This window comes from Lithobates pipiens, unplaced genomic scaffold (genome assembly GCF_037356315.1).
Source record: "Lithobates pipiens isolate NorthernLeopardFrog02 unplaced genomic scaffold, aLitPip1_a1.2 Scaffold_22, whole genome shotgun sequence".
NCBI classification, from domain to species: domain Eukaryota; kingdom Metazoa; phylum Chordata; class Amphibia; order Anura; family Ranidae; genus Lithobates; species Lithobates pipiens.
The window spans coordinates 245,510,462-245,536,059 of NW_027507784.1; positions in this window are offsets into that span (position 1 = coordinate 245,510,462).

Genomic DNA, 25,598 nt, shown 5'->3' on the forward strand with positions numbered 1-25,598 from the left:
CCTTGGCAAAGTCGTCCAATACCCGGGATAAGTTGGGTAGGGTTGTGAGGGGGGAAGTGAGGAACAACAGTATGTCGTCCGCGAAGAGTCCACATTTGTGCGTTTGACTACCACATTGGACACCTCTAATATCCATATTGTGGCGGACTGCGATCGCCAGTGTTTCAATGGCTATTGCAAATATGAGGGGGGATAGAGGGCACCCCTGTCTGGTCCCCCTGGTGATGGGAATTGGCTCAGAAAGGTATCCCTGCATTCGAATTTGGGCCCTCGGCTGGGAGTATAAGGCCTGTAATAAGCCAAGGAAGCGAGCCCCAAATCCCCACCTGTCAAAGAGCTGGAAGATGTACTGCCATGAGACCGAGTCGAAAGCCTTTTGAATATCTAAGGAAAGGAGGAAGCCAGATTGTCCGGATCCCCCTTCCCAATTAGACTGCAAAATGGAGATAATGTCGATCGCCCTCCGAATTTGATCAGGTCCCTGTCTGCCGGGAATAAAACCTACTTGATCCTTGTGGACATAGCGTCCAATAAAGGAGGCTAACCTATTGGCCATAACTTTCGTAAGAATTTTGAGATCATTATTAATAAGGGAAATCGGTCTGTAGTTGCTGACATCTTCCAAGTTCTTGCCAGGTTTGGGGATGACCGTGATATACGCCGTGTTAAGGTGGGGATCCAGGGGGTCTCCATTAGCTTTATGGTTACCGAGATTGGCCAGGTGGGGAGCTAGTGTGTTGGCAAAGGCTTTATAGTAAGGGATCGAAAGGCCGTCGGGACCAGGGGCGGAGCTTTTTTTAAGAGTCTTAATGACTTCCAGTATCTCCTCTGTCTGGAAGGGGGCTTCCATAACTTGTTTGTGAACGTCCGATAAGGCCGGGATGGGCAGACCCTCCAAGAACTTTGGGAGGAGGTTATCTTTGGGGGGTGGGGAGCTACTGTAGAGAGAGGTGTAGAATTTCTGAAAGGCATTCAGAACTGTGACCGGATTAGACGTGGGCGGGAGTCCCGCGCTTCTGATCCGAGGGAGGGTGCTCAGCTTGGTTCTAGGGGAGAGTCTATTGGCCAGGAGAGTGCCTATTTTATCCGCCTGTGAGTAAAATTTGTGGCCAGCCCACCTAACTGATTTTTCAGCTTTCGTGGTGAGGGCGAGATTTAGTTCTAAGCGAGTCCTGTCTAGTATGGCCATGGGGGTACGGAGGGGGTCCTTTTTGTGAAGAGCTCTGAGTTTAGAGTATTCCTCTTCTAGCTTCAGGATGGTTGATTGCCTTTCCCGTTTTATTTGAGAACCCAATTGCATGAATTTTCCCCTAATGTAAGCTTTGTGCGCCGCCCACAGGGTCTCGGGGGAGACATCAGGAGTCGCATTAATAGAAAAATATTCCTTCAATGCTTTGTCGAGATCTATAACTCGTGATGGCTCCGAAAGGAGGGATTCATTTAACCTCCAATGCCTAGGATGTCTCCCACTCGAGCCCCCCAGGGCCGTCACAATTACAAGAGAGTGATCTGAGATCACTGTGTCAGTGATGGAGGCTTTGAGCATCCTGGGAAGGAGCGAGGAGGGGACAAGTATGTGGTCTATGCGTGCATATGATTGGTGAGGCGCTGAGAAGTGAGTGTAGTCTCTCTTTGTGGGGTTTAATTCCCGCCAGACATCGGATAGCCCATGAGCGTGTAGCAATTTGGCAATCCGTAAGCTTGCCTTTGTGGGCCTGGTTAAGCGGGGACGTGAGGGGGAGGATTTATCAAGTCCTTGATCAAAGGCGACGTTAGAGTCTCCTCCGACAATAACCGTCCCCTCTAAAAGAGGTGCTAAGGTACGTAGCATGGATTCGAAAAATTTGGCCTGACCCGTGTTCGGGGCATAGTAGGAGACCAAGGAGTACAGTTGGTCCCCCACAGTGCCCTTTACAAGTAAAAATCTGCCCTCCGGATCCGCTTTTTCAAAACTCTTATTGAATTTGCATGTTTTGGCCATCAAAATGGCCACCCCCTTGGTCTTGGATTCCGCGTTGGCTAAGAAGAACTGAGGGAAGTGGGCATGTAGGTACTTGGGACTATACCGGATAGGAAAGTGGGTTTCCTGAAGCAGAATTATATCTAGTTTCAGGGATTTGTAGTAATCGAGGGCTTTTCTCCGTTTGATGGGGGAATTAAGACCCTGAATGTTGTGGGAGGCTATCTTAAGCCTAGCAGCCTGTGGATCAGCCATGGAGCAGAGGGGGAGCCCAGCATCTGAAAACGACCTCACTTACCCAATCTATAGCTGGGTTCTTGGTAAGGGCATTGAGATCGGTGGCCCGAGGATGTCTCCCAGGATACCATGTCGACTGGGTTGGCTCAGCCCAACCTGAGGAGAAAAAAAATAGTGTCATGCAAACATTCAACGGGGGAAGCTTACCATCAAGGGGGAAGAGAAGGGGAGAAAGGGCAAGGAAAGAAAGGGTTCCTGAGAAGAGAAAGAGGAGATCAGGGCAGGAGACACCCCCCGAAATCCCAAGCAAACACAATGAAGACAACCGACCCATAAGGTCAGGAGTCCCGACCCTCAGACGCCTGGGAAAGGCCGAGGGAGGGAGAGTTACACATGTGGTCCCTCGCGGAACTGGGGACCCCTAGTCGGGTAACTACCCGAACTGTGAAATCAACTTTAAATAGCAATAACATAAAAGCTGCAATATACATAAAAAGGAACTTTTCTTTTGAGGCACGGCTAAACATAATGCCTAGAAGATACTGGGGCTAAGGAATGAACGCTGTTCTTAAGGCATAAGGAAGGATGGTACATCCAGGGGGGGTGCTGAGGAATGCAGCCCCCTGGGAAATCCTCAAAGCAACCTTAGGGCCCATTTCGAGGGTATGTAAACAAAAAAAAAAATTTATGCGGGGTTACGGGCAGTCCAGTAGATGGACAAAGTACTGCATAGCGTCCCGGATTATTGGAGGCAATGGGGATAAGGGTAGAACAAGGGTAGCACAAGTCCTAGGCAAGGGGAGGGCAAAAAGGGTTGGAGGGCCAAACTTTCCAAGTTTGGGGAGCAGTCCTCCGGCCCTCTCCAGGACCTCGGACGGTCAGTCACAAAATGGAGAGACTGATAATGGGACTGGAAGTTGCTCAGGTGGGTGCATTATCCTTGACCTTCTTGGCTCTTCCGGAGGTCCACAACGGGGATTGTGGGCTGTTAGGAGTGGGTCGTTTGTTAGATCCCTGGCTAGGGTTAGAAGTGTCCATGTCAGCTTCTTGAGAGATGATTTTCAGCTTGGTGAGGAGCTTTTCCCCCTCGGGAAAAGTGGAGAAGGCAAAAGACTTCCCTTTGTCCGTGAACCTGACCGCAAAAGGGAATGCCCATTTGTATTTTATGTCTTTGTGGGACATTGCAAGCAAGAGGGGTTTTAGAGCTCTTCGTCTCTGTATCGTGGAGGGGGAGAGGTCCGCAAAGATCTGAACCTGGTGTCCCTGGTAATTGACGTGTTGCAGGGATCTGGCTCTCTTCATGAATTCTTCTTTCACCGAGAAGTGATGTGGCTTGGCCAGAACATCTCGCGGGGTGCCATCCTTCCTAGGGGGGCCGAGGGTTCTATGGACCCGGTCAAGTTCAAGCTTAGTAGCTGGGATGTCTGGGATTAGCTGTTGAATGAGGTCTTGCACCGCCCTGGACACATCAGTTATTGATTCTGGAAGCCCGCGAATTCTGACGTTATATCTGCGTGACCTATTTTCGAGGTCATCTATACGGGCCATGGCTATGTCCAATTGCTCCTGTACTGAGTAGATGTGTCTGGAGTTTTGGATGGATCTGGCTATGGTATCCTCCATTTTATGTTCGATCGTTTCGATCCGGGAGCCTAGGTTAATAAAATCAGCTTTCAATTCCCCCGTGATTTGCAAGGCAGTTTGGGAGAGGCCCCTCTCTAATAATTCAGAGAATTTGCCAAACAGGGCATCCATGTGGGAGACTGGGTCTGTATGAGCAGCCTCGTGGGGGGCCATGGCGGTCTGGGTAACTCTGTAGGTCCCCGCTGGGGAGGGAGAGAACTCCTGGATGGTGCGTTCCAGCAGAGAGACCGTGGAGGCCGGGGACGGTGTGGCTTCCTTGGGGAGACCCCTGGGGTTGCCTGGGGTGGCGTGGAGAGGAGGAAAGTCTGTATCTGACCTGAAATCCACTGTGCCTGCGGATCTGTGATCCTGAGACAGGAGCTGTGCTGCGGTGGCCATCTTGGATTTCTCCCTCACGTCCAATGAAGCGAACAGCGGGCCGAGATTGCGTTTAGCCAGTCCACCGGTCATTCAGAAATGTGCCCCAACACTTCGGGATTCCGCCCCTATAGCTCGGGAAGCGGAAGGGTAGCCGTGCCGTGCGGTAGGGGTTCCGTTGTTCCGCGAGGCAGCGGAGCTTTAGATGATCGCGGCCATCTTGGAAGCCTCGCGCATGCGCACTGAAGAGAATTTATTTTGTATGTGGAAAATACCAATAAGTGCTAGCTAGTTATACATTTCATAGGTAGGAGGGCAGGCTTAAAATAAGAATATTCAAATCACAGTTAATATAGGTGGGCTTAAACTTCACTCTACCTAGCCCCACAAACTACAATTTACAGACTATACAGCACTGAACATAGTGCTGTGTATAGCAGCACTGCAGAGCGCTGTAGTAACTACCTATTATACAATAGCAACACAATACCTACACACTAGTAACCTCTCTCTCCCAAAAAGCAGTGTCTCAGTCTCATGCTGTCCATCACCCTCACTAAACTCCTATGCACTGGTAAAGGGCTGCTACGCGCACAGCCTTTTATAGTGTGAAGGCTGGGATTTGAATCAAAGAAACATCATCTAGCTTATGGGAATGGATGGGAATTGCCAAGGGCCCCAAAATGCACTGCAAAAAAACAACAACAACCACCCGTCATTGGATTGAATACAAACCTCCAAATAACTGAAATACAGTCCAAACCAAGGTTCAGACCGAACCCTGAGCTCATCCCTATTTTACACATGACAATAACAAGTGCACATGCATTAACATAAATTGTACTCAGAGTCACTCTGTGGATAGTGAGGAAAGGAACAAAGAGCAACAAGGAAACAAAGACCTGAAGTGTGCCAGGGTCACGTGGTCAGTATGCCTAAAAGGGGGCATACCCAAGTATGAAATGTAATGAATGAAATTAAAAGAAAAAAGGGGATGGGTGGGTGGGACACGAGACCCGACGTCCACGAGGAGGAGGCAGAGGAGGGCAGGCTTTATGCAGCCTGACTCCTCCTACAAATACAGGCTTGACCTGCGGTCAGCCTTACACTTGTACTCAGAGTCACTCTGTGGATAGTGAGGAAAGGAACAAAGAGCAACAAGGAAACAAAGACCTGAAATGTGCCAGGGTCACGTGGTCAGTATGCCTAAAAGGGGGCAAAAAATAACACAGTAGGAAGAAAGCTCAACAACCAGATGACACAGTGAATAATGTCTAACCTGGAGTGGCGGCAAATGAGTTATGCATTTGCCGCAGAGAAGGAAATGCTAGGAAAGGCAGTAGCCATTCCCCTGGCTTCAGGAACCACAAAGCTAGCTATAGCACCCCCTTGAGCTCCAACCCAGTGACCAACGCAAGAGAAAACTTGAGAGTACGCGAACGTCATAAAATAAAACCCACAATGGAAAGACAGCTGAGCACAGCAGGGAGTCCACACCGCTGGAAATCTGGATGGCTTCAAACGAAAGTGCAAAAGATAAACAACCTGACAGATCATTCAGCATGAAATGCTGGGACTTAACTTGATACGCCCAGAAAGTGCTGAGGGCTGATACAAGCTGGAGGAGGCAAAAAAAGGAAACTTAAAACAAAACAAAACAGAAAAGCAAAAGGAACTAGATGTTTCACCATCAGGACTGGAAACCTAACCTGGAAACATGCCAAGCAGTGTCATGGGCCTTCCTTGGAATTTAAAACAAAACCCAATGATCAATGCTGCAGTGCCAACCAAATGGAAAACCAAACTACCACAACTGGAACTGAAAAGAAAATGTGTCACTGGAACCTGCTTCTGAGACCCGAGCCAACAGATACTGGCCCGGGCCCTGTGATCCACAAAAGCCCCTGAGCCAGTAGAAACTGCGGATCAGCGAAAGACTGACTAACCAAACGTTCTATACTCCAGGGCAACTCCCAGCCGGACGCAGCTAGGAAATTTAAAAATAGTGAGGAATGGCACCCCACTGATCAGGAACACAACTAGCGAGAGAATCGTGATCAGACAAAGAATACCTGCGACAAGAACGAAACCTGCGATAAGGAAACGTGACTGAACGAAAACACGAGTAGCGTGATCTGATCACCGTGAGCGGCATAGGAACCGCGGCTGCTAGAAAACACGACCTGCCTAGGAAATGCAGGTTGCACGAGAAACGCAAATCGATGAAAACACAAGAGAAAACCCTGGGGGGTACACAAGAGAAAACCCTGGGGGGTACACAAGAGAAAAGAAAAGCATAAGACACGAAACGTGCGGCATATAGGAATATGTAAGAAACACGAGAAACGGCAAAAAAACACGAGAAACAAAAGAAACATGGGAAACGCGAGAAGATGCATGAGACACGTAAATAGCATCAGACACGTACAATACATCCGACACTGAGAAGCATGGGAATGTAAAATACCTGAGAACTATGAAATTACACAAGGGTAATGACATGAAAGGCATAAGACATGAAACGTGTGGCACATGGGAAATACGGAAGGAAACACAGGACAACACGTAAGGAAACACGTGAATACGTCAAAACCATGGAAAAACTTCAGAAAATGCTAGAAAAAACATGGGGAAACATCAGAAACAAGGGAAAACGCAAGAAGTTGCATGAAACACGTAAATAACAGCCACAAACATTACATCTGATACGTAAATTGCATGAGAAACGTAAAAAAGCCTGATAACCATAATTCATGAGAACCATAAAAATGTAAGAACTGTAAGTCGGGCGCATGCGCGGCGCAGAACGAGCTAGCAGCTAAGCCTAGGAGCTCCCGGGACAACGGAGAACATTTAACACTCCCCAGGACGATTCGGACCGACTACCGGCCCACGAATAACACCCCTCTCCTGCGGGACCACTCGTGCATGCCGACGTCCAAGAAAGGCAAGCGGAAAACCGCTCAACGCTCCCTGACAGCCTATCTTTTGCGGGCCACGGACAGATAGGAGATGTCCCAAGATGGCGCCCAGGCCTGCACGGACGCCGATGCCTCGCGGTCGGCGGGCCCGCCTAAAGGTACTGGGGACGCACATTTAACCAAGGCGAACTTAGAAGACAGCCTGGCTAACATGTATGACAGACTAGCTAGGAAGTTCCAAGCGGAACTGCACAAGTCCACTAGCGTGTTGTCCCAAGAGATGGCGGCCCTAGGAAGCAGGACGGATCTCCTTGAAGTGAAACATGACGAACTCCACCTGGCCTATTCGGATCTCCGGAAAGACCATGAGTTGCTGGGAGATACAGTTGTCCAGCTTCAAAACCACTTGGAGGACCTGGACAACCGCAACAGGAGGAATAACGTTAGGGTGCGGGGGATCCCCGAATCGGTGACCGACCTCCCCACTACGATCGTTCGTCTGTTTCAACTCCTACTTCCGACCCAACCCAAAGAAGCCTTTACATGTGATCGCCTGCACCGGGCACTGAGGCCTAAACCTCCCCCTGAGAAACCCCCCAGGGATATTGTGTTATGCCTTAAAGACTTACTCATAAAAGAGGAAATCCTCCGAGCCTCGCGTAACACGCCACGCATTCAACTGGATGGGGCATCCGTACAGATTTATCCTGATGTCGCACCAGCTACGTTGGAGAAACGAAGGAGGATGAAGGACATTACCTCTACCCTGCAGACAGCGCAGATACGTTACCGTTGGGGTTTCCCGTTTATGTTGATCGTACCGCACAATGGATCCACCCATATTGCCACTACAGTAACAGAGGGCAAAGAAATCTTGGTGAAGCTGGGACTTTTGGAGCGACAACAAACACCCCGACACCCTGCAACACCACGTCCATCCCCCTTTTGGGCCACGCTATCGCCTCAGAGGGATAGACGTTCTCGCAGGCTACATCCATTACCTGATGTCTGACTGTGCCGACACCCGTCCAGAAATTCCCTAAGACTGCTATCCCTGGATTATTTTCTGATCACTTTAGACTTACCTAAGTTCCCATTCCCAAGTACCCCACGTGGACACGGCTAAATTTTCATCATGGATTCTCCCGGTCCCCGGAGGATGAGAGGAGCGATTTTGTTTTCGTAGTTTTTTTATTCTTCTCTCTTCTGACATTTGGATCAGCGCTCCCCCCCCCCCTCCATACTTGCACACCATTCCCTACACGACCCCAGTTCCTGGACTCTGGTCACTGTATCGGTGGACCATATCCGCCCTACCCTCTTTTTAACTATCCACCTCTGTGGTGGGGAATGTGTGGAGCAGGTGGCAGTTGGGTCGAAAGGCCCTTTATTTACAAATTATTCTTGGTCTGGCCGGGTTTTCCGCCCGGACTCCATAGAGCTTTAAGTTTTCTTTTTGTTTCTTTGTTTCTTTGTTATGCTGACTTCGCTGCTGATTATTATCTATGGGAGTGCCTGCTTGGGGTTTTTAGATTTCCTGATAGGGATGGATCTCCTGACGGCTTTACACATACACATTTATGCTTTGTATTGGATGCTGGGGGCTCCTCTGGCACTGGACTCTGGTATGGGGTATCTAGCTCTCCTTATAGGCCGCTCATGAAGGAGCTACTAAATATTAGATTACATGGGTCTCCGTATTATTTCACATAATCTGAGGGGCTTTAATTCCCCCCAAAAACGGAGGAAGGCCTTTCGCATTTTTCTTCGGGGGCCTGCCCTACATTTTTTGATAAATCCTACAAATTGCACTACAATACCACTTTTGAGTCCAGGGCCAGAGGAGTGGCAATCTTTGTTCGTAATACTGTTCAGTTTGAACCTTCTCATGTGTATAAGGACCATGATAGTAGATTTCTTATTATTCAGGGTATGTTGCTGGGTAAGGCTGTGACGATTGCCAACTTGTACGCCCCGAATATGGCGCAGGGAGCCTTCTATAATTTATTTCTACGCACTCTTGATAGATACATCTCTCCCCACCTGATTGTTGTAGCTAACCCTTCAGAGGATAGGAGCAAAACCTCACATAGTGCCAAGGCGTTCCCTAAATTTCTCACTAAATCATTGGACAGACTACAACTCATTGACACCTGGAGGGCCCTGAACATTGGCGCTAAGGAATATACGCATTACTCCCACCCTCATGACAGTTACGCTAGATTAGACTACATTTTTGCATCTCCGGTTTTGTTAGCCAATTCATCCCTCACTACTATTCACCCCTGTCCCTGGTCGGATCATCAAGTTGTAGCCTTCCATACCTCACACGTGGGTCTTTCCCCTACTCTAGCGTCTTGGAGGATAAATTACTCCCTGTTGACAGACCCTGCTACCCATACTCTGATTGCGGGCCACTTAGAAGATTACTTTGATATTAATGACACTCCTGACATTTCCCCCCAGGTCCTTTGGACTGCTCATAAAGCGGTTCTTCGTGGCCACTTAATCGAGATAGCAGTCACTAGAAAAAAACAGAACAATGCTAGGATCCAGTCCCTCACACGCGATCTCCGTGCCCTTTACCAGACCCGTGCACAAACACATTCTCCAGACACCCTCCTTCTGATTAATCAAAAAAGAGCCGAATTGGACACTATCCTCTCGGAGCGCACAGAGAAATCGCTTCGCTGGTCCAAAGCTAGGTTTCTACTACACAGTAATGCTGCCTCAGGCATGTTCTCTCGTAAACTGCACCAGTCCCTACAGCCTGCCCATGTCTACAAATTAAAAAATAGCTCCGGTAATATGGTCACCCACCCTAGTGAAGTATTAAAAAAATGTTCTTCTTTCTACAAGGACCTGCTATCCCCCCCTGCAGCCAGTACCCAATGCCATGGGTCATTGGCTGGATTCTATCCATCTCCCATCTCTCTCAGAATCACAACTAAACACTTTAAACGCCCCATGCACCGACCAAGAGGTTATGACCACCATTAGGACTCTTAAATCTTCTACAGCTCCTGGCCCAGATGGTTACACCTCTCTATATTATAAAAAGTTTTCCCAGATCCTGGCCCCAAAGTTGACTAAACTTTTTAACCAGACATTACGAGGGCAGACACTCCCAGACGAGATGCTGCACGCTAATATGACACTGATCCCCAAACCTCATAAGGACCACTCCTTGCCCCAAAACTATAGGCCTATTTCGGTTTTAAATAACGATATTAAAATTTTAGGAAAGATTTTAGCGAATAGATTGGCCCCCATTATTAGCACCCTGGTGGGCCCAGAACAAACTGGTTTTATCCCCAATAGGCAGATCACTGATAACATTAGATTGGCTATGAATATCATTCAAGACGCAAACCTTTTTTCTCGCAAAGTTTTGATTTTGGGGTTGGATATCCAAAAGGCATTTGACAGTGTCCTATGGCCATACTTAGATCAGATTTTGGCCAGTTTTGGGTTCAGGGGAGAATTCGTAAATGGGTTTAAGGCACTGTATCATAGACCCCAAACTAGGATCAAACTCCCCGGTAGCTCTTCAGAATTTTTCTCTTTAGGCAGGGGCACCCGACAGGGTTGTCCCCTTTCCCCTCTGATATTTGCCCTAGCTTTGGAGCCCTTGGCTAGGGCAATCATAGCAGACCCAAACATAGGGGGGTACTTGAAGGAGGAAGGGGAGTACAAAATAAGCCTATATGCGAACGATGTCCTTCTGTTCTTACCCAACCCTCTGATAGCACTCCCCAATCTTCTCGAGCTGTTGCTCTCCTTCCAGAAGCTTTCGGGACTGGGGGGTCAATCTGTCTAAGTGTTCTGCCCTTCCTATCAACTTTGCCCCCGCGGAAATATCTAACCTTCATAACTCTTTTGGACTTTCCCTCTCTAATCACACATTACAATACCTTGGGGTAATATATAGTGCCAATTTTCCCCCAGCCTTTATTATGGTCCGGAGATGGTTGAGGCTATGGTCGACTTACCGGATCCCATTAATAGGTAGGGTAGTAGCTATTAAAATGTCGATTTTGCCAAAACTATTGTATTTTTTTAGGGCTCTCCCTTTGTATGTATCTCGCCAATCCCTTACCGCGTTACAACGTGATATTAACGCCTTTATTTGGCAGGGTAAGAGGCCCAGACTTGGGAGACCCCTACTACATCTAGCTCTGCTGCAGGGTGGCCTGGGCCTTCCAGACGTGTGGCTATATTATTTAGCAGCCAGGCTGGCCCAAACGGCTCAGTGGCATGCCCCTACGGCTGGAATACCATGGTTACAGTTTGAGACTCAGTCACTGCGACCATACTTTCTCCCAGGCATCCTGTGGCAGGAGGGGCTGAGGCCGGGTGACCTAGCTCCCCTTAATGCTATTGTAAGTAGCTCCCTTTATCTTTGGTCGCTTTACCACCTCAAATTTAAACTGCGTCCTGATAAGCCCAGTTTGGCATAGTTTCTAGGCGATAGGAGATTCCCCCTTGCTTTTGAATCTCCTGTCGCCTTTCGATGGTGGATTCGGAAATCTTTGGTCACCTTACGGGCTCTATGCATTCGAGGAGGTGTCTTCGCCTCCTTCTCGCAACTCCAGACACAGCATGAGGTACCAAGAGGGGAATTTTATAAGTTCCTTCAAATTCGCCATTTCTTTCAATCACACTATAGACCAACCCTTGCCACCTCTAATACTCAATTTGAATCTATATGCTATCGACACTCCAGAGATAGGGGTATTATCTCCACCATATATAAACACCTTATCGATTCCCAACTACCTGAGAAATCTAGGGCTATGTGTTTGTGGGAAACCAATCTGGCCACAGAGTTCTCATCTGAAGAGTGGCGGGATATGCTTCTGAATATGCATAGATGCTCCAGGTCAATGGCTGTAAAGGATACTGTGGTGAAGCTACATACACGGTGGTACCTCACCCCGGATAAGGTTCACAAGTTCTACCCCGCGGTCCCCGACCTTTGCTTTAGGGGATGCCCTGCGACGGGCACCTTACTCCATACCTTTTGGAGCTGCCCTCAACTCCAGGGTATTTGGGATCAGTTCTCCACCACAGTATCCTCTATTGTAGGTTCTAATATTAACTTAACACCTGAACACTGCTTGTTGTTTGCCCCGATAGCCGGTATTCCCCAATCCATGCAGAGGTTGATCAATACACTGTTCTGCGCCATCCACTGGACGATTACGCTTCACTGGCGCTCGCAGATAACTCCCTGGTCGCAGGTCCTCTGCAGGATGGATGCTATCCGTCTCATGGAACGGATACACCATACAATTACGGATACTATGCATATTCATACGGCTAAATGGGCCAATTGGCAGTTATATCCAAGTCCCGCGGGAGGGCCGTCTCTTCACCACCCTCCGCAGGAGGTGATTTGAAGTCTGGATGGACTTGATATCCTTGTCGGGTTAGGTTGGGCCTACCAGTTCTTGACTCCCAAGATTGCCCCACTGGATAGCTTTGTCCTCCCATGCCTATTGAACCGGGTTGCAGCTAGCTACTATTCAGGTGCGGAGCTGTAGCCCCTATTGTTGTTTGCATGTGAAGTCAGCGGTAATAATAATTACAATGTTCTCTTTTCTGTTTTGTTATTGTTTATTGTTCTATTTAGCCTTTCACTGATAACCTGCATGGTCTCGACTAGCATCACTTGGTGCGCATGGTCTAGGCTATTCGTGTACTATCTGTAGAGTGTTTTTCATCTGCCTTGTACGATGCTGTCCCAGCTGTATCTACCTGACGTGTATTTTTTTGCTATACCTTGATGCAGCCATGTATCTGCTTCTATTGTTCTGTTTGTTCTTTTATAACCAATAAAACGTTTGTAATAAAAAAAAAAAGAACTGTAAGTCGTTTAAAAACCGTCAACTGCCAACAAAACGCAGGAGAACGCAATTTGTATGAGAAACCGTAAAATTACATAGAAAGCCATCAAATGTATGAGAAACACCAACTTCATAAGTAAATCACATGAGAGACCTAATTCGCATGAAAAACAAAATTGCGTAAGAACTGTAACTTCATGAAACACCAACTGCATGGAAACCGTGAATTGCATAAACTGTGAATTGCATGAGAAACGACAATTGCATGTGAAACCGTAAAACGAGTGAGAACCGTGCGTGAAAACAAAGCATGAGAACGTCAAATCGAATAAGAACATAATTGCATGAGAACGTAAAATGAAACGAGAACATAAAATGCATGAGAACGTAAAACGAAACTAGAGTGCATGAGAAGGTAAAACGAAATGAGGACATAACTGCATGAGAACGTAAAATGAAACGAGGACATAACTGCATGAGAACGCAAAAGCATGAAACGCAAAATGCATGAAACGCAAAATACAAAACGCATGAAACACGCAAATAGGCGAAAACGTAATTGCTTTGAGAACGCAATTATGTAAGAACGTGAATGGCCTAAGACCGAAAACGCCCGAGAGCGAAATCGCCTGAGACCGAAACCGCCTGCGACCACCATGAAAAGCACAAGAACGTAAAATTGCATGAGAAAACCATAAATAGCATGAGAACATGAATGGCACGGGAATATGATAGCACAAAAACGCAAATTGCCCAAGAACGCAACCAGCACATAGTACGTGGAACTCAGGCGGGGGGGGGGGGCATGCCACGTGGAGCTCAGGCGGGGGTTGGGCACGCCACGTGGAGCTTAGGTGGGGGTTGGGCACGCCACGTGGAGCTCAGGCGGGGGGTTGGGCACACCACGTGGAGCTCAGGCGGGGGGTTGGGCACGCCACGTGGAGCTCAGGCGGGGGGTTGGGCACGCCACGTGGAGCTCAGGCGGGGGTTGGGCACGCCATGTGGAGCTCAGGCGGGGGTTGGGCACGCCACGTGGAGCTCAGGCGGGGGTTTGGCACGCCACGTGGAGCTCAGGCGGGGGGGGATGCCACGAGGAGCTCAGGTGGGGTGGGGGGAGGCCCGCCACGAGGAGCTTAGGCGGGGGGGTTAGGCCCGCCACAAGGAGCTCAGGCGGGGGGAGGTGACCGCCACGAGGAGGGCTGAATTCCATGATGCATCCTCCCCCGGTGGAACACAGGGAGAAGGAGGCAGGCGGGAGAAGCGGTTCCCCCACAGCCACCCGGCAGGCTACACGTCCTCCCCTGGCGGACTACTGGGAGAAGGGAGTGGGTGGCAGAAGTGTCTCCCCCGCAGCCACCTGCGGACAAACCCCCCCTCTGTAGGTGAAGCATTCCCCCCCTCCCCCCCGGCGGAACACCGGGAGAAGTGGGCGGACGGGAGAAGCGGCTCCCCCGCAGCCACCCATGGAGCTCAGGCGGGGTGGGGGGCTCGCCACACCGAGCCCAGGCGGGGCGCAGCTGACACCCCCCTCCCCCACAGCACGGGGCAGCCAGAGGGAGGCGACCATGTGATAGGACAGGCCTCTCAATGACAACACAAGCAACATGGTGGCATTGGAACAAATGGTGGCAGAAGACGAGATCACAGCGAGACAATGCTGGATCCTCTGGGTGGGTGAGTATCTGAAATGTGCACAACAGACCACCCAGAAAGCAAGGGTAAAAAACAAAAAGGGACACATACATGAGCATTTGTCACTAGTAGAAGTACAGATAGTCTGGCATGGCTCCAACAAGGGCCAAATTTGAGCAGAACTGAAAATTGGATATCTCACCACCGGAGTCCCCAAGAGCACCCCAGTCCACGAGTGCCAGCAAGAAGTCCTCCACCGCCCCGCCGGAAGTGACATCAGCCACACGAGACCCGACATCCACGAGGAGGAGGCAGAGGAGGGCAGGCTTTATGCAGCCTGACTCCTCCTACAAATACAGGCTTGACCTGCAGTCAGCCTTACACTTGCAATACAATGTAATTGTAATAAAATGTCATAAAATTCAGATACATTTTAGGTTAGAATCTCTTCATGGTTTGAGCCCACGTTCATATTGGGCCATTTTGACATGCCAAAAGTTCCTATACTACTTTTGGTGACTTCGTTGGATTTGAATAGACATATCTGCAAAATTGCCCCCGAAGACGGATTGCATTCCCGCTTTGAAATTGTGTGAGTTCAGCCAAACTCCCACAATTTCAAACCCGCCCTCAATGTGAACCTGAGCTTAATAGCTGCCTGTGCCTTCTTGTTCTCAAGACATCCCATTTGCACATGTCTTGGTATTGATAAAAAGGGAATAATGGGAAGCCTTTTCAGACAGCAACGAAACCTGACAGAAGTTCAAATGCCTACCTACCCTATGCAAAAATTTAAAGTCAGTAATTAAAGTTATATAATGTAAGAGGAAGCTGGGGCAATACCCTTAATTTAGGCTGAGCTCAAGTTGCCTGCACTTTAGGCTGCTTTCATACTGGAAGGGGGGGGGGGGGGGGTAGCGGTAAAGCATCGCAAATTTTAGCCACTGTTATAGCGGCACTTTTCCGGTCGCTAGCGGGGCGCTTTTAACCCCTGCTAGTGGCTGAGGAAAGATTTAAAAACGCCGCTGCTGAAATGCTTTGCAGGTGCTTCGGCAGCAGTGCCAATTGATTTCAATGGCAGGGGCGGTATATACATCGCTCTCCCTGCCCCCCAAAGATACTGTTTGCAAGACTTTTTTCCTGTCCTGCAAGCGCACCGCCCCAGTGTGAAAACGCTCAGGCTGTCACACTGGGGCTGCAGAAGAGGCAATTTACAGGTGCTTTTCAAGTGCACAAAAATGCCTATAAAACGCCTCAGTGTAAAAGTAGCCTTATACTGCCTACTATCTGATCCACTTGTCATGGTTTTGCAATAGTTTGCTTACCTGTTTCCATGTGTTCATCTCTAGAGACCAGCCGACCCTCACCTGACTGCTTTTGTAATCCATCCTCTGGCATGACTCCACCCTAGCTCCTATCAGAGAGCCTACTGTAGGTGTGAGCTGGGGGACCCTGGGGGTCGCGACCTGGAGCCAGTTGCAGCCTAGTCCATCCTCACCTCTAGAGGCTCTGGTGAACACCTGCTGGCTCTTAGACTCCGCACCCCAGGGAATCTTACACTCTAACCCCGGTGGGATCCCCCGTCCGCAGCAGTCAGCCGTAGGGTCCACAACCTTGCGGTGCACTCCTGATCCCTACGGTGTGCATCTGTCACCTCGCCTCGAGGTGACCTGACAGTTTGATAAGCCATGGGCCCGGCTGACATGCCGCTTCCTGCAGTCGATCCGTTGCAGGGCTTAGTTCGCAGACTTGAGACACAAGAATCGCATCAGACCCAGATGATGCGATTCCTTCAGGATTTGGCATCCCGTTTTGAACAGGTTCAGGCCTCATTAGGACCCCCAGTTCAACAACCGCAACCACTATCTGCTGCTGCACCTATCGCATCAGTCGCAGCCACACATTCATTACAACTACCAGCTCCGGTCCGTTTCTCTGGGGACTCCAAGGCTTGCAGGGGGTTCCTTAGCCAGTGCACAATTCATTTTGAACTTCAGCCCCAAAACTTCCTGTCCAATCGGGCAAAAGTTGCATATATCATATCCCTCCTGTCCGACGAGGCGTTAGCTTGGGCTGCCCCTCTGTGGGAACTGAATGATCGAGTGGTTTCTAGCCTGTCTGATTTCTTGAAACTTTTTCGGAATATCTTCGAGGAACCGAGTCGTGTCTCCTCAGCGGCTAGCGCTCTTTTACGTCTCTGTCAAGAGTCCGCGTCTGTGGGACAGTATGCTCTTCAGTTCCGTATCCTCACAGCTGAATTGAGCTGGAATAATGAGGCCCTAGTTGCAACCTTTTTACATGGCCTCTCTGATAGAGTGAAGGATGAATTAGCAGGAAGATCCCTTCCTGCTGATCTGGACAGTGTCATCACCTAGTGTAACCAGATCGATATTCGCTTTCAGGAGAGGGCCCTGGAAAAAAGACGCCAGCACTCCCCGTTCTTTAGGCAGCCTGAGCCCCCAGTTCCTTCTCTTCGATCCGAGGAGCACCCCCTGCCTACTGAGGAACCTATGCAGTTGGGCTGGACTAAATTATCTCCCGAAGAACGTGCTAGGCGCAGAACTCTGGACCTATGCCTCTATTGTGGGTCCAAAGGGGATTTCTGTGACACTTGTTCTCTTCGTCCGGAAAAACGCTCAGGGCTAATACATCTGGAAGGTGGAGTATTAGACCCTGAAATATCATCTTCACCTTCTCGTCTTCTCCTTTCTGTGTTGCTTCATGACGGTGCTTCCTCTCGTTCGGTCTCAGCACATCTGGATTCCGGAGCCGCTGCCAATTTCATGGATTGGGAAACTGCATCCTCCATGAGACTTACCCTTTTTCCCCTTACAACGCCATTGGTGGTCTTGGCGATTGATGGCACTGTTCTCCCAGGGGGCCCTATCCGCTTCCAGACTCTTTCTGTTAAGATGTCAGTAGGGACACTCCACCAGGAGTGGATATCCTTCCTTGTCTTACCTAAGGCTTCATCCCCTATCATATTAGGTCTTCCTTGGTTACGGCTCAATTCTCCACACGTCGACTGGTCTGCTGGACAGATCCTGGCTTGGGGTTCTTCCTGTTCCTCCTCCTGCCTACTCAAGGGTACCCCAAAAGAGAAACTTCCTGTTAGCACCATCCCAGTATCTTCCGCTATTCCCGCTGTATATAGCTATCTCTGGGATGCGTCCTGCAATAGTTGGACTGATGCACTTTCTAGGTCAGGTGGTACTCTGGATGAGGGGCCCACCTATGAACCTGAGTCAATCATTCACTCCAGTTTGCATAACCATTTACCTTTGCCTGTCCCTAATCTCCCTTGGACGCACAGCCAGGCTAACTTGTCTGCAAGTTCCACAGTTGCTATGCCCTGTGATGCGATTGAGATGGTCGCTACACCTGACAATACTATTCAGTCGGCCTCTGCACCAGTTTTGCCAGTCCAGCCCATGCCCAATGAGCTTCATGCTTCTTGTTCAGGACCTTCTGTGACCTGGCCTCACGCTACTGCTACTATGTCCGTTCAAACCCGTTTAAGAGGCTCAATCCATCCTTTGGATAGACTGCCTCATTCAGCCAGGTGGGGTTTTCAATCTTTTTCTGCATTCTGTTTGTGTTTCAGCTATCCAGCTTGACTCTTGTGACATGTCACCTTCTAACCAACCTGACCTCAGGGATCCTCTGACCTCTGCCCAGTCTGGTGGTCCTGTTCTGGATGCCCAGCTCATCTTTAAGGGTCTGGGAGACCCTGTTCAGGCTCCTGATCGTCTCATGCCCTTTCCCATTCCTAAAAAGCCTTTAGTCCTCAAGTCCTCTCATCCTCTCCCTACCTTGGTTCCAGTCTCTGAGGATAATCTAAAATATGAGGTTAGTCAAGTTTTGAATTCCCGGCTCCGTAAAGGCATTCTTCAGTACCTTGTACATTGGAAAGGGTTTGGCTCTGAGGAGAGGTCTTGGATCACTGCATCTGAGGTCTCTGCTCCTAGTCTGTTTAGGAGGATCCATCTGGAGTTTCCCTTTAAGCCTGGACCCAGGCGTGGGAGGGGGTGGCCTCGTAAGAGGGAGGGTACTGTCATGGTTTTGCAATAGTTTGCTTACCTGTTTCCATCTAGAGATCAGCTGACCCTCACCTGACTGCTTTTGTGATCCATCCTCTGGCATGACTCCACCCTAGCTCCTATCAGACCTCTATATTAACCTGTGCATTGCAGGCCAACCCTGCTGATCAACCTTTGTGTGTTAGCTTCCTGTATCCTGCTGTGTGCTCTTCTGTTGTTCCATTACCGACTTTGGCGTATCCTTGACTATCCCTGTTTGCCTGTGATCCTGACCTATTGGCGTGTCCCTGACTATTCCTGTCTGCTTGTGGCCCCGACCTTGGCTTTATCCCTCATTATCCCTATCCTCCTGTTGCCTACTGTGGGTGCGAGCTGGGCGACCCTGGGGGTCGCGACATGGAGCCAGTTGCAGCCCAGTCCATCCTCACCTCTAGAGGCTCTGGTGAACACCTGCTGGCTCTTAGACTCCGCGCCCCAGGGAATCTTACGCTCTAACCCCGGTGGGATCCCCCGTCCGCAGCAGTCAGCCGTAGGGTCCACAACCTTGCGGTGCACTCCTGATCCCTACGGTGTGCATCTGTAACCTCGCCTCGAGGTGACCTGACAGTTTGATCAGCCATGCACCCGGCTGATGTGCCGCTTCCTGCAGTCGATCCGTTGCAGGGCTTAGTTCGCAGACTTGAGACACAAGAATCGCATCAGACCCAGATGATGCGATTCCTTCAGGATTTGGCATCCCGTTTTGAACAGGTTCAGGCCTCATTAGGACCCCCAGTTCAACAACCGCAACCGCTATCTGCTGCTGCACCTACCGCATCAGTCGCATCCACACATTCATTACAACTACCAGCTCCGGTCCGTTTCTCTGGGGACTCCAAGGCTTGCAGGGGGTTCCTTAGCCAGTGCACAATTCATTTTGAACTTCAGCCCCAAAACTTCCTGTCCAATCGGGCAAAAGTTGCATATATCATATCCCTCCTGTCCGACGAGGCGTTAGCTTGGGCTGCCCCTCTGTGGGAACTGAATGATCCAGTGGTTTCTAGCCTGTCTGATTTCTTGAAACTTTTTCGGAATATCTTCGAGGAACTGAGTCGTGTCTCCTCAGCGGCTAGCGCTCTTTTACGTCTCTGTCAAGAGTCCGCGTCTGTGGGACAGTATGCTCTTCAGTTCCGTATCCTCACAGCTGAATTGAGCTGGAATAATGAGGCCCTAGTTGCAACCTTTTTACATGGCCTCTCTGATAGAGTGAAGGATGAATTAGCAGGAAGATCCCTTCCTGCTGATCTGGACAGTGTCATCACCTAGTGTAACCAGATCGATATTCGCTTTCAGGAGAGGGCCCTGGAAAAAAGACGCCAGCACTCCCCGTTCTTTAGGCAGCCTGAGCCCCCAGTTCCTTCTCTTCGATCCGAGGAGCACCCCCTGCCTACTGAGGAACCTATGCAGTTGGGCTGGACTAAATTATCTCCCGAAGAACGTGCTAGGCGCAGAACTCTGGGCCTATGCCTCTATTGTGGGGCCAAAGGGGATTTCTGTGACACTTGTTCTCTTCGTCCGGAAAAACGCTCAGGGCTAATACATCTGGAAGGTGGAGTATTAGACCCTGAAATATCACCTTCACCTTCTCGTCTTCTCCTTTCTGTGTTGCTTCATGTCGGTGCTTCCTCTCGTTCGGTCTCAGCACATCTGGATTCCGGAGCCGCTGCCAATTTCATGGATTGGGAAACTGCATCCTCCATGAGACTTACCCTTTTGCCCCTTACAACGCCATTGGTGGTCTTGGTGATTGATGGCACTGTTCTCCCAGGGGGCCCTATCCGCTTTCAGACTCTTCCTGTTAAGATGTCAGTAGGGACACTCCACCAGGAGTGGATATCCTTCCTTGTCTTACCTAAGGCTTCATCCCCTATCATATTAGGTCTTCCTTGGTTACGGCTCCATTCTCCACACGTCGACTGGTCTGCTGGACAGATCCTGGCTTGGGGTTCCTCCTGTTCCTCTTCCTGCCTACTCAAGGGTACCCCAAAAGAGAAACTTCCTGTTAGCACCATCCCAGTATCTTCCGCTATTCCCGCTGTATATAGCTATCTCTGGGATGCGTCCTGCAATAGTTGGACTGATGCACTCTCTAGGTCAGGTGGTACTCTGGATGAGGGGCCCACCTATGAACCTGAGTCGATCATTCACTCCAGTTTGCATAACCATTTACCTTTGCCTGTCCCTAATCTCCCTTGGACACACAGCCAGGCTAACTTGTCTGCAAGTTCCACAGTTGCTATGCCCTGTGATGCGATTGAGATGGTCGCAACACCTGACAATACTATTCAGTTGGCCTCTGCACCAGTTATGCCAGTCCAGCCCATGCCCAATGAGCTTCCTGCTTCTTGTTCAGGACCTTCTGTGACCTGGCCTCACCCTACTGCTACTATGTCCGTTCAAACCCGTTTAAGAGGCTCAATCCAGCACTACCTCGCCGCAGGGAAATCGGGATCAGGCGAACGGGATAACTACGCCAGAACCCCTAAACGCACCTTCTCCCCCTCCTCTCTTGTTGCCTCTGTCCGGGAAAGCTCACCGGCCTCCTCCTACTGCTCTGAGCCTATGGAAGACCCTGAGTCCCCTGGAGGCTCCGATATGTCGACCTTGGTTAGTGGCCTTAAGAAGGAGTTGGCGGGGATGTTCCATGGCCTGGAAAAAGCTATAAAGAAGGAGATCACCGGAGTCAGAGCGGATATGGCGCACATTCTGGATAGGGTGGAGGAGACTGAGCTCCGGCAGGACTCGCAAGCCTCAGCTATTAAAGAGTTACAAGAGACGGTTACGCAACTGGCGTTTGCTCAGAGGGCCTCATCCTACAAGCTTGAGGACCTCAAGAACCGGAATCGCAGGAATAATCTACGACTACGGGGTCTCCCAGAAGCCACTGGAGACAATGATCTTGAACCGTCGATCCGAGGCATCCTTAATACGATACTGGGAAACCCGGTTACTGCACCCCTACAGTTCGACCGTGTGCACCGAGCCCTTCGCCCTCGCAATTTCTCATCGGACCAACCGCGGGACGTCATATGCCGCCTTCATTATTTCTCCGATAAAAATGCAGTAATGCTCAAAATGCGGAGTACACCTACCATAGACTTTGACGGGGCCACCATAAGCATTTTCCCAGACCTCTCTAAGGACACGCTTGACCGTCGCAGAGCCCTCAAACCCCTGCTGGATCTCCTTCGCGCTGATGGGATCAATTACAGATGGGGGTTCCCAGCCTGCCTCATTGCCTCCAAAAACGGTCGCACCCACACCTTACGGTTTCCAGAGGACCTACCCACGTTCCTGAAGGACCTCAGTTTGCCGCAAGTTGATCTCCCAGGATGGCAAGCCCACGTCCCCCAATTCTCCGCCACTTCGGACCCTCAATGGCGGAGGACCCCGTCAAAAAAACGACGCACGTCCCTTCCAGGATCTGCACAAAAGAACGGGTGAATGATGAAGTTACCTGCCTTTTGCACCCCTCGATCCGGATCACTTGTTCCATACCTCTTGACGTTCATGGCCCTTGTTTTGCATACACATACCTACCTGTTGTGAGCGGGTCCACAACCCCTTCTGGTTTGACTGCCTGGCACCGCATTAGTGGACATTAAGCACTTCACCTAGCAGGGGTCCGTGGTGTTTTCAGGGGGGGGTTTTTGCATTCCTTCATTTATCATTGTTTTTTGTTTTATTTTACCCCCCTCTTTTCTTTTTGTTATGTGTGTTCCTACCTGTTTGCTAGGCTCACCGGTTCTTTATGGCAGACGAAGGTTTTGGTGGCTGCATTTATACATGTTTAGTATTGATATTTTCATGTTCTCTACCTACGGTTCGCTTTGCTGAACGCTGGCGGGGCACATTGTTCCCATGTGCCTCTCGCTCAGTAAACCCCCTACCCTCCCCCCCCTTTTGGGGTTGAGGAGAGCGGCTGGCATTCCTCTTTTGGACCCCGATTCCTGGTTTGAGGACAGGGTTGCCGCCTGCTCTCCCCTTCCCCTGAGGGATCACGGCAGCTCGCTGCGTGACATACAGACTGTTCCCAATGGTTTCACGTTAGACATGATTCTTAAACGCTTCAGGTTCTCTTTTCTACTTCAGTTTCTCTTTCCTCCCCCTGTCTTCTCCCTCCTCTCTTACTCCCCCCCGGTGGCTTGCGTGGAAATTTAAGCCTAGAGGTAACACTCTGCTGATGCTATGGCCTCAATAAAAATATCCTCATATAATGTGAGGGGCCTACATGTTGCCGCAAAAAGACACCAAATTACCCGTGAATTGAAAAAGATTGCATGCTCAATTGCCTTTCTTCAAGAGACGCACTTGACACATACCACACCGGTCAAGTTGACCTCCCCCCAATTTCCGCAATGGTATTACAGTCTGTCAGATACGAATAAAGCAAAGGGAGTGGCCATAGGCTTCAGCAGCAGTGTCCCCTTCCGTCTTGTTGAAATGCTAGCGGATGATCATGGTCAATATCTTTTTTTAAAGGGATTTTTGGGCAATGCGCGCTGCACCTTGGCTAACGTGTATTGCCCTAACAGGCACCAACCTGCCTTCCTTTCTCAGGTTCTCTCCAAATTAGCCCACTTTGCCGAGGGTTTAACTATTTTAGCGGGTGACATTAATATACCTCTTGACCCCTGCATGGACACATCCCAAGGCCGCTCTCACATTCCATTTAAAAGACTATCCGCACTTAAACGTAGGCTCATTGAGCTACAACTGATCGATGTTTGGCGTATACTACACCCCAAAGACAGGGATTACTCTCACTTTTCTAAAACGCACCAATCTTACTCGCGCATTGACAATATCTTTTTAGATCACCATCATCTCCAACTTCTACAGTCCGCTCATATAGGTACAGCCACTATATCTGATCATGCGCCGGTATCGATGTGCCTGACCATGCCCTCCTTAGCACAACGCTCCAATAATTGGAAGCTCAATGACTCTCTCCTCTCTACCGAGGCTGACGTTTCTGAGTTAGCCTCACACATGAAGCAGTATTTCGCTGAAAATACTTCTCTTGAGTCCTCCCCCTCGGTTGTGTGGGAAGCTCACAAGGCTGCCATGCGGGGACGACTCATTGAACTGGGCTCTAGGAAGAAGAGGGAGCATGGTCATCGGATTGAGCAGGTCATTGGTCAGATTGAAGAGTTAGACAAGCAGCATAAACTTACCCTGCACATGGCTCATTTACAAGCCCTCACCCTGAAACGGGAGGAATTGAAAACCCTCCTTGACCTAGACACTAGCAGGAAATTCCGACGCCTCGCTCAGTCTATGTATGAGTGGGGAAATAAACCCGGTAGGCGTCTGGCGAGATCCCTCAAGGCGACACAAACCAGGTCTTTCATCCCCAAACTAAAACTTCCTAATGGCACTTTGGTGCATGCCACTCCCCACATAGCCGCGGCGTTTCGCGTTTACTATGCGGATTTGTATAATGTACAGGGCTCGACGGCCTCGCTCGCTCCGGGGGCAAAACGCAATCGCATACAGGCATATTTAAGAGAGGCCAATCTGCCCGAGTTACCCGCTTCCGCACTTCAGGCCCTCGAAGAGGACCTTACGGTAGAGGAATTCCGGGCAGCTCTGAAGTCATCCCCCACGGGAAAGGCCCCTGGCCCTGACGGGTACACTGTCTGCTATTATAGCACGTTTCGTGATATCCTGCTCCCCCATCTCACGGCTTACGCCAACTCTATATCTCGCAACTCCTGTCTGCGCACGGAATCTCTCGCGGCCCACATAACAGTCATACCTAAACCAGGCAAAGACCCCACAGCTTGCAGCAGCTACCGGCCGATCTCCCTCCTTAACGTGGATGTCAAGTTATACTCCAAGGTCCTGGCTAATCGGCTACTTCCCTTGATACCTAGCTGGATCTCTAAGGATCAGACTGGCTTCATACCCGGTAGAGAAGCCAGGGATAATTCCCTCCGGACAATTTCCCTGATTCAGTATGTCCGACGGTGCTCCCAGCCCACCCTACTTGTCTCTACAGATGCGGAAAAGGCGTTCGATAGGGTGGACTGGGATTACCTCAAAACGACCCTGCATCACCTAGGTCTTGGCCCTAAAATGTTCTACCGCATAACCTCACTTTACTCCACTCCTACAGCTCGTGTCCGCATAAATGGCTCTCTGAGTGACTCGTTCTCTCTGCACAATGGGACCAGACAGGGCTACCCCTTATCCCCGCTCCTATTTGCTCTCACCCTCGAACCCTTCCTGTCCACAATTAGGCATAACATTAATATCCATGGTGTTCAGGTAGGTCCCACGACCCATAAATATGCAGCGTATGCTGATGATATTTTATTTTTTGTCCCGAAGCCCCGTATTTCCCTTCCTAATCTGATGTCGGCCCTCTCTACCTACCAAACCCTCTCCAACTTTAAAATTAACTTTTCAAAATCGGAAATTCTAAACATTAATCTCCCCAGACGTGAAGCAGATCTACTGCGACCCCTCTTTCCTTTTAAATGGGTTCAGCGTCATATGAAATATCTAGGAATCAACCTTACACCAAATATTCTCTCCCTTTTTCAATATAACTACCTCCCACTACTTAACAATATCAGAGAGGACCTGAGAAAATGGAAGAACCTCTCACACTCCTGGCTAGGGAGGGTTAACGTTGTTAAAATGAACATATTGCCCAGAGTCTTATTCCTATTCCAAATGATCCCCATGGGGGTTCCCATAGGTTTTTTTACAACACTGCAGACCATGATCTCCCGCTATGTTTGGAGGAACAGCCATCCCAGGGTATCTAGGGACGTTTTATACCGTGCCAAAGATGCTGGGGGCCTGGCCCTACCGAACTTTAGGATGTATTACCATGCAATCATACTCACCAGGATAGCAAATTGGAAGTACGCGGTTAATACCAAGCTGTGGGTGGCCATGGAACACT